Source organism: Octopus bimaculoides, chromosome 1 (genome assembly GCF_001194135.2).
Source record: "Octopus bimaculoides isolate UCB-OBI-ISO-001 chromosome 1, ASM119413v2, whole genome shotgun sequence".
In the NCBI taxonomy this organism is placed as follows: domain Eukaryota; kingdom Metazoa; phylum Mollusca; class Cephalopoda; order Octopoda; family Octopodidae; genus Octopus; species Octopus bimaculoides.
Genome location: NC_068981.1, coordinates 186,778,941 through 186,785,297, shown reverse-complemented (window position 1 = coordinate 186,785,297; position 6,357 = coordinate 186,778,941). Strand labels below are relative to the sequence as shown.

At 34.7% G+C, this 6,357-nt stretch overlaps 1 protein-coding gene across 8 annotated transcripts in view; it reads right to left on the bottom strand.

The window, feature by feature from the left end:
* The window catches only part of LOC106879245 (uncharacterized), an 894,824-nt gene that overhangs the window by 105,872 nt on the left and 782,595 nt on the right, over window positions 1–6,357 (bottom strand). For all 8 annotated transcript variants that reach the window (XM_052973269.1, XM_052973286.1, XM_052973261.1 and 5 more), the window contains one exon: window positions 3,709–3,840. The gene's annotated coding sequence lies outside the window, so the exon portion shown is untranslated. The remainder of the gene's footprint in view (window positions 1–3,708; window positions 3,841–6,357) is intronic.

Below are 6,357 nucleotides of genomic sequence, written 5' to 3'. Positions count from 1 at the left end.
TTGTGTTTGTTTGTCCCCTCTATGTCTAGCCCCCTGTGGAAAATAAAGAAATAAATATTATATATGTTAATAATCGTCCCCAGTAAGGCGGCGAGCTGGCAGAAACGTTAGCACGCCGGGCGAAATGCTTAGCGGTATTTCGTCTGCCGCTACGTTCTGAGTTCAAATTCCCCCGAGGTCGACTTTGCCTTTCATCCTTCCGGGGTCGATAAATTCAGTACCAGTTGCGTACTGCCGTTGATCTAATCGACTGGCTCCATCCCCCCAAAATTTCAGGCCTTGTGCTTAGAGTAGAAAAGAATAATTGCCCCCAGTACTCAATTCGTATACAGTTTCTGCCTACCAAATTCACTCACAAGGCATTGGTTGGTCCGGGACTATAATATAGAAGACACTCATGATCTAATGTAGCGGAACTGAACCCGAAAACACTTGGTTGCAAAGCGAGCTTCATTAGCCACACAACCATGCCAGCGCCTAAGAGCGGGCCAAGAAAAATACAAGATATTCGTGATACACTAATCCAGATTGACGAATAATAATGCTAATAATTCTCTGTCTCCTACTTGTTGTCTTTTAACCCACATCTTTTGTTGTTCACAGATCATTTCAGAATTAAATAAATTCTTTAAGACAAGATTAAATTGAAGGGTAGAAGAAAAAAAAAAAACACATAAAACAAAATAAAAAAATCTCGGTCTCCATATTTTTCCATTAACTAAGCTAGCCCTCATGGCTATTCTTTAAACGGAAATTAGACATCAAAAACAAAATATTTTTTTCAATCAATGACAAGCATTTAAAATCTCCAAAAGCAACGTTAGAGTAGGATAAAAAGTAAAATTTTATTTTTATCGTTAGTATTGTTTGTAAATTGGGATAAAAAGAAAAAGAAACAGACGGAGATATAAATATTGATTGAATCAGTGAATTAGGAAGATCTTACTATGTGAAGTAAGACAACGAAAAATTTCTGGAACAGGAACAGACGTATTTTTTAAATATTGTTCTCTTATAATTGATCGTTAGGATTAGCTGCATGATGATAATAAGATTAGTGTTTAATTCCATTTTAACCCCCTCCAAAATATTGTTGATTCGACTCAGAAAATGAATTTAGCTAGAATATGGAACGGGAGATACATACATACACACATTGCTATACACACACACACACACACACACACACACACACACACACACACAGATATATGCATACATACACACACACACACACACAGATATATGCATACACACACACACACACAGATATATGCATACATACACACACACACACACACATATATATATATGCATACATACACACACACACAGATATATGCATACATACACACACACACACACACATATATATATGCATACATACACACACACACACACATGCATACATACACACACGCACATATATGCATACATACATACATACACACACACATATATATGTATATCATATACATACACAAATATATACGTAGAAATTTATGTCTAATTATACATACATACATAGATACGTACATACATACACACAGATAGATATATGCATACATATATATATGTATATACATACACAAATATATACGCATAACTGTCTAATTATACATACATTGATACATTCATACACACACAGATATATGCATACACACACACATATATATATATATACACATACACATATATCCGCATAAATATGTGTCTAATTATATACACACATAGATATATGCATGCATATATATATATACATACGCAAATATATACGCATAAATATGTCTAATTATACATACATAATTACATACATACAGATATATGCATACATATATATATATATATATATACACACACACACACACACACACACATCTGCATAATTGTATGTACATTATATATATATATATATATATATATATATATATATACATACACAAATACATGCACAGATTTTTTTTTACTTTGGATTTCACAAAGTAGAAAGGCAATATTTAGAAAAATAGTTGAATTAAAGGTGAACAAACAGAAACAGTCTCTCAACATGGTTTCTTTTTTATATTGCAATACTATTACATACAGCAGCTGATAATACAAAAGTACGTCTCACCCTAACAACTACAACATACATGGCTGTGTGTAGTGTATGTGGGACAATCTCACTATAAGACAAAATCTTTGTTTAATCAGATTACATAGTAATCAAGAAAGCAAATATTGGACACCAATCTTTTAGGAAATATTTGATTGGCCAGGCTTTATTTTCCTAGTTTGCTAATGTATCACTTGCTAAGTTTAAAGTGTTTTATATTCTTTATTCACATGCATGTTTAGCTGTATAAAATGATAAAGATTATTTAAAAAGATAAAACCCGACAACTCTACGTAATATGAAGACTATACTTATTTATAATTGTTAACATTCCAGTTAGGATGACTTATTTGATCACCCAAAGATTAGTACGTATTATATATAATTAGCAGAAAGACCAACTCCTCAGGCGGTTTTCTGCTCGTCGCTAAATGGTATTTACATATTTGATTCCCAATTTGTGTTATTTTTTCGTATGTTACTCCTAATTTTCCTTTGCATACTATGTCTAATAGTACCCACTCGCTCAGTAAATAAATTAACATTACCAAGCAGTCAGAGACAATGTGAGAAGTTATGAAGATATCAGGTTATTATGTTGACTCAACTTAGCCACAAAAAAGTCCTTAGTTTATCGTCATCAACAACACTCAACAAATGTGAAAGGAGACTGGGATCAAAGTAAATTGGCTGACGCTGGATTAAACTTATAATAGTTTGGAGAAATGTTTTACTGATGTGTTTGTAGAATGTAGCGTTGCAAATATTTGGACGATCATTATATTTCAAGAAGTATTAACAGAGATGCTAAAGACGCCGTGTAAGATACTTACACCGAAGTGAGTAAAAATTAGCTTTGTGTTTGAATCGTGAAGTTGAAATCGTCAACAATAAAGCAAAGTTAAAAACCACATTTTGACAAAAAAAAAAAAAGATATTAAAGTTGGAATTTATGAAAAATTTCTAGACACTGTAGACTTTAGTCATTGCTTTCTTTCCGTTAAAGTTACATACTCCAACTTAATTAATATGCAGCTTTAATTATAGTATAGATATTAAATCTTCCTGTATGACTATCACTATATAGAACTAATCTTGGTAACTGTATTAAGTAATAAAAAAAATTGTCATATCGTACAAAATATTTCAAAACACCTATTTCGTTGTCGCCTATCAGTGAGTTATACTCGTCAACCTATTAACGAACTCCGCTTAATATAATGCAAATTATTAGATTGTTTTAACCGTCACGACTATGGTCATGCTGGGGCATTACTTTCATTGATTAAGACGATATTCTTAATCTCAGAACATAATTTGCTACTATTTATTGTAATATTCAGAAAGAGCATATTCTCTTTTCTTTTCTATTTCTTTTAATTCTTTCCGATGTGATTTGGATTTAATTAGCATAGTATTTTATATTCTTTTTTGTAACTATTCGCCTTTTACAACTTTTGTCTATGGTTTTTAAAATTTCAATTAATTATTTTTACTTCTTTTTAGACATATGACGATGGAGTGCCAAGTGGGAAAAAACGGCAACCCAATTTTTAAATATCCTCTTTATATTGTTTAAAAAAAAATGAAGTAAATTTGATTATCAACGATACCTTTTCCCGAAAATTCAATCCAGTATGCCGCTTGTTTTCATTGCGGTTTACTGCGAGTTACCACTTCATCTTGGTGTGTCATGGCCAGCTTCAAAATGTAGCTCACACCATCAACATTTACTCTGCTGTCAACTGAAAAGAAAAGAAGGGAGATAAGTAAGTTTTCTTCAATATTCGGTTATAGCTAACATAGGAACAATCAAGAGGACATAATTTTTCAAAGTCTGGTACTTATTCTATCGCTCTCTTTTGCCGAACCGTAATTTACGGGGGCATAAACACACTAACAGTAGTTGTAAAGCACATACACAAACACATATAGACGTACATACACACGCAAACATACATACACACACATACATACATACATATGTATACAACGGGCTTCTTTCAGTTTCCGTCTACTTAATCCTCCCACAAGGCTTTGGTCGGCCCGTGGTTATAGTAGAAGACACTTGCCCAATGTGCCACACAGTAGGACTGAATCCGGAACCATGTGGCTGGAATGCAAGCTTCTTACTACACAGCCACGCCTATATATTTTCTCAATCATTTTGAAAGGGAAGGAGGTAAGATATTTAGGAATCAGAATGGGAAATTTGGGACAAACGTTTACGTTTTAGAGGTTACTATGACAACACAGATCAGAAAATGTCTGCTGTGGAAGGTTTTTATGTAGTACTCACACGAGGAATACAGTAATAGCACAGCCACCTCAAGCTAAATGGATAATATATATATATATATATATATATATATATATATATATATATAATATATATATATATATATGTATATAAAGAGTAAAGACACCCTTCGGTCATGAATGACCAAGGGTTTGCACCTAGAAAGTTCCACCCCGAGGCACAAGTCGGGGCAGGGTTGTTTAAGGAAGACCAGCAGTCGCCCATGCATACAGACTTCCCCACTCCACGCACCGATGTTATCCAAGGAAAAGGCAAAGGGGCCGATACAGCTTGGCACCAGTGACGTCGCAACTCATTTCTACAGCTGAGTGAACAGGAGCAACGTGAAATAAAGTGTCTTGCTCAAGAAGACAACATACAGCCCGGTCTGGGAATCGAACTCACTACCTCATGATTGTGAGCCCTACGCTCTAACCATATGTATTTGAATATGTTGTATTTTATATATACGTATAAACCCACACACCGAAACCAGATTCTGAACAAAACAAAATTTCATGAACAGATATGCACAAGTTTGACATACGTTTATAAAAAGTGACAGCTGCTGCATGGTCGGAGTTATATTTATCTCCATCACTGATATACAAGGGTGAAAAGTACAGAGAATACACCACCCTCATTCGTACAATATATAAGCGTGGGAGGTGTCTTTCAAATATCACTTAATCAGTATTGCTCAACCCAGATCTCGAACAGTTGAATCGGACAGAGAATATATAACTGCAAATGGAACTTCTTAAACGAACAGCCGCGCCTGCTTTGTTCTATGTTCATACACAAGTAGTCAATACTTTCGACAATGATGTATGGTGAATGTAGCATAGCTGTACGATTAAGAAATTCGTCTCACAGTCACGTGGTCTTAGCATCTTAAACAGGTGTCTTTTACCACAGACCTTATGTGTGAAAGTAAGTTGACGGAAACTGTACCAAAGCCGTCGGAGGGATTATAGCTGTAATTTAAAGGATCGGTTTTATCTCTGTTTCATGCTGATTTCGTCCAAGAATTATGTTAAAGGTAAATGTTGATTCAATGACCGGATAATTCAGTAAGTTGAATGACAAATCCCATAATTAATTATGTGTTGGTTCCTGAGTTGTAATGCCTTTGTAACCTCATCCTACCGAAGAAACCCGTAGGGTACATTTATGGTCAGGCTACAGCACTTTTCTTTGGCTAAGCAATGAATATCAATAGTCGAGGAAATACGATCGTACAGAGGAAGTGACGAAAACTGGGAAGGTGTAAGACGTTAATTAAAGAAATTAAAGATTAATGACTGCATGATAACAAAATGTATGTCACATCCATAGCACTTATAAGACATTAAAAGATTAGTGGATAGCTAACATGGAAGAGAATGGGACTCCAAAATAACATTAAAAGATTGCAAGAAAACGATAAAGTATCTGGGGCCCTTGGAGTTAACCTCAAACTGTAGTTATGTTCTAACAACAATGAAGAAACAGTTAGAGGTACAGTTCTGATGATGACTGGTAATCTAAACCTTAATTGTAAGTTACTATCGGATAGTTATATCTTTAAGTCTAAGGACAACGCTCGTACAACTAGGAACATGGAACAGAAGAACTCAATATCAGCCAAGAAAATTTGACATTATTATACAGGAAAAATATAAATGCTGGTACTGTGGAGATTCTGAAATTAGGTGGAGAGAGGGTGGTAAAATTACAAGGAAAACAATGACACAGTGTTGTGTTCTGGTGGAAAGAAAGCATTCAAGATTCTATAACAACATCCATAACTATAGGCGCAGACTGGGTTTGTGGTAAGGAGTTTGCTTCTCGACCATATTGTTCCGGGGTCTGTCCCACTGCGTGGAACCCTGGTTCTCTTCTTGTATAGCTTAAGAACCGACCAAAGCCTTATGAGTGGATGATTTGGTAGACGGTAACTATAAGAAGCCCATCATATATA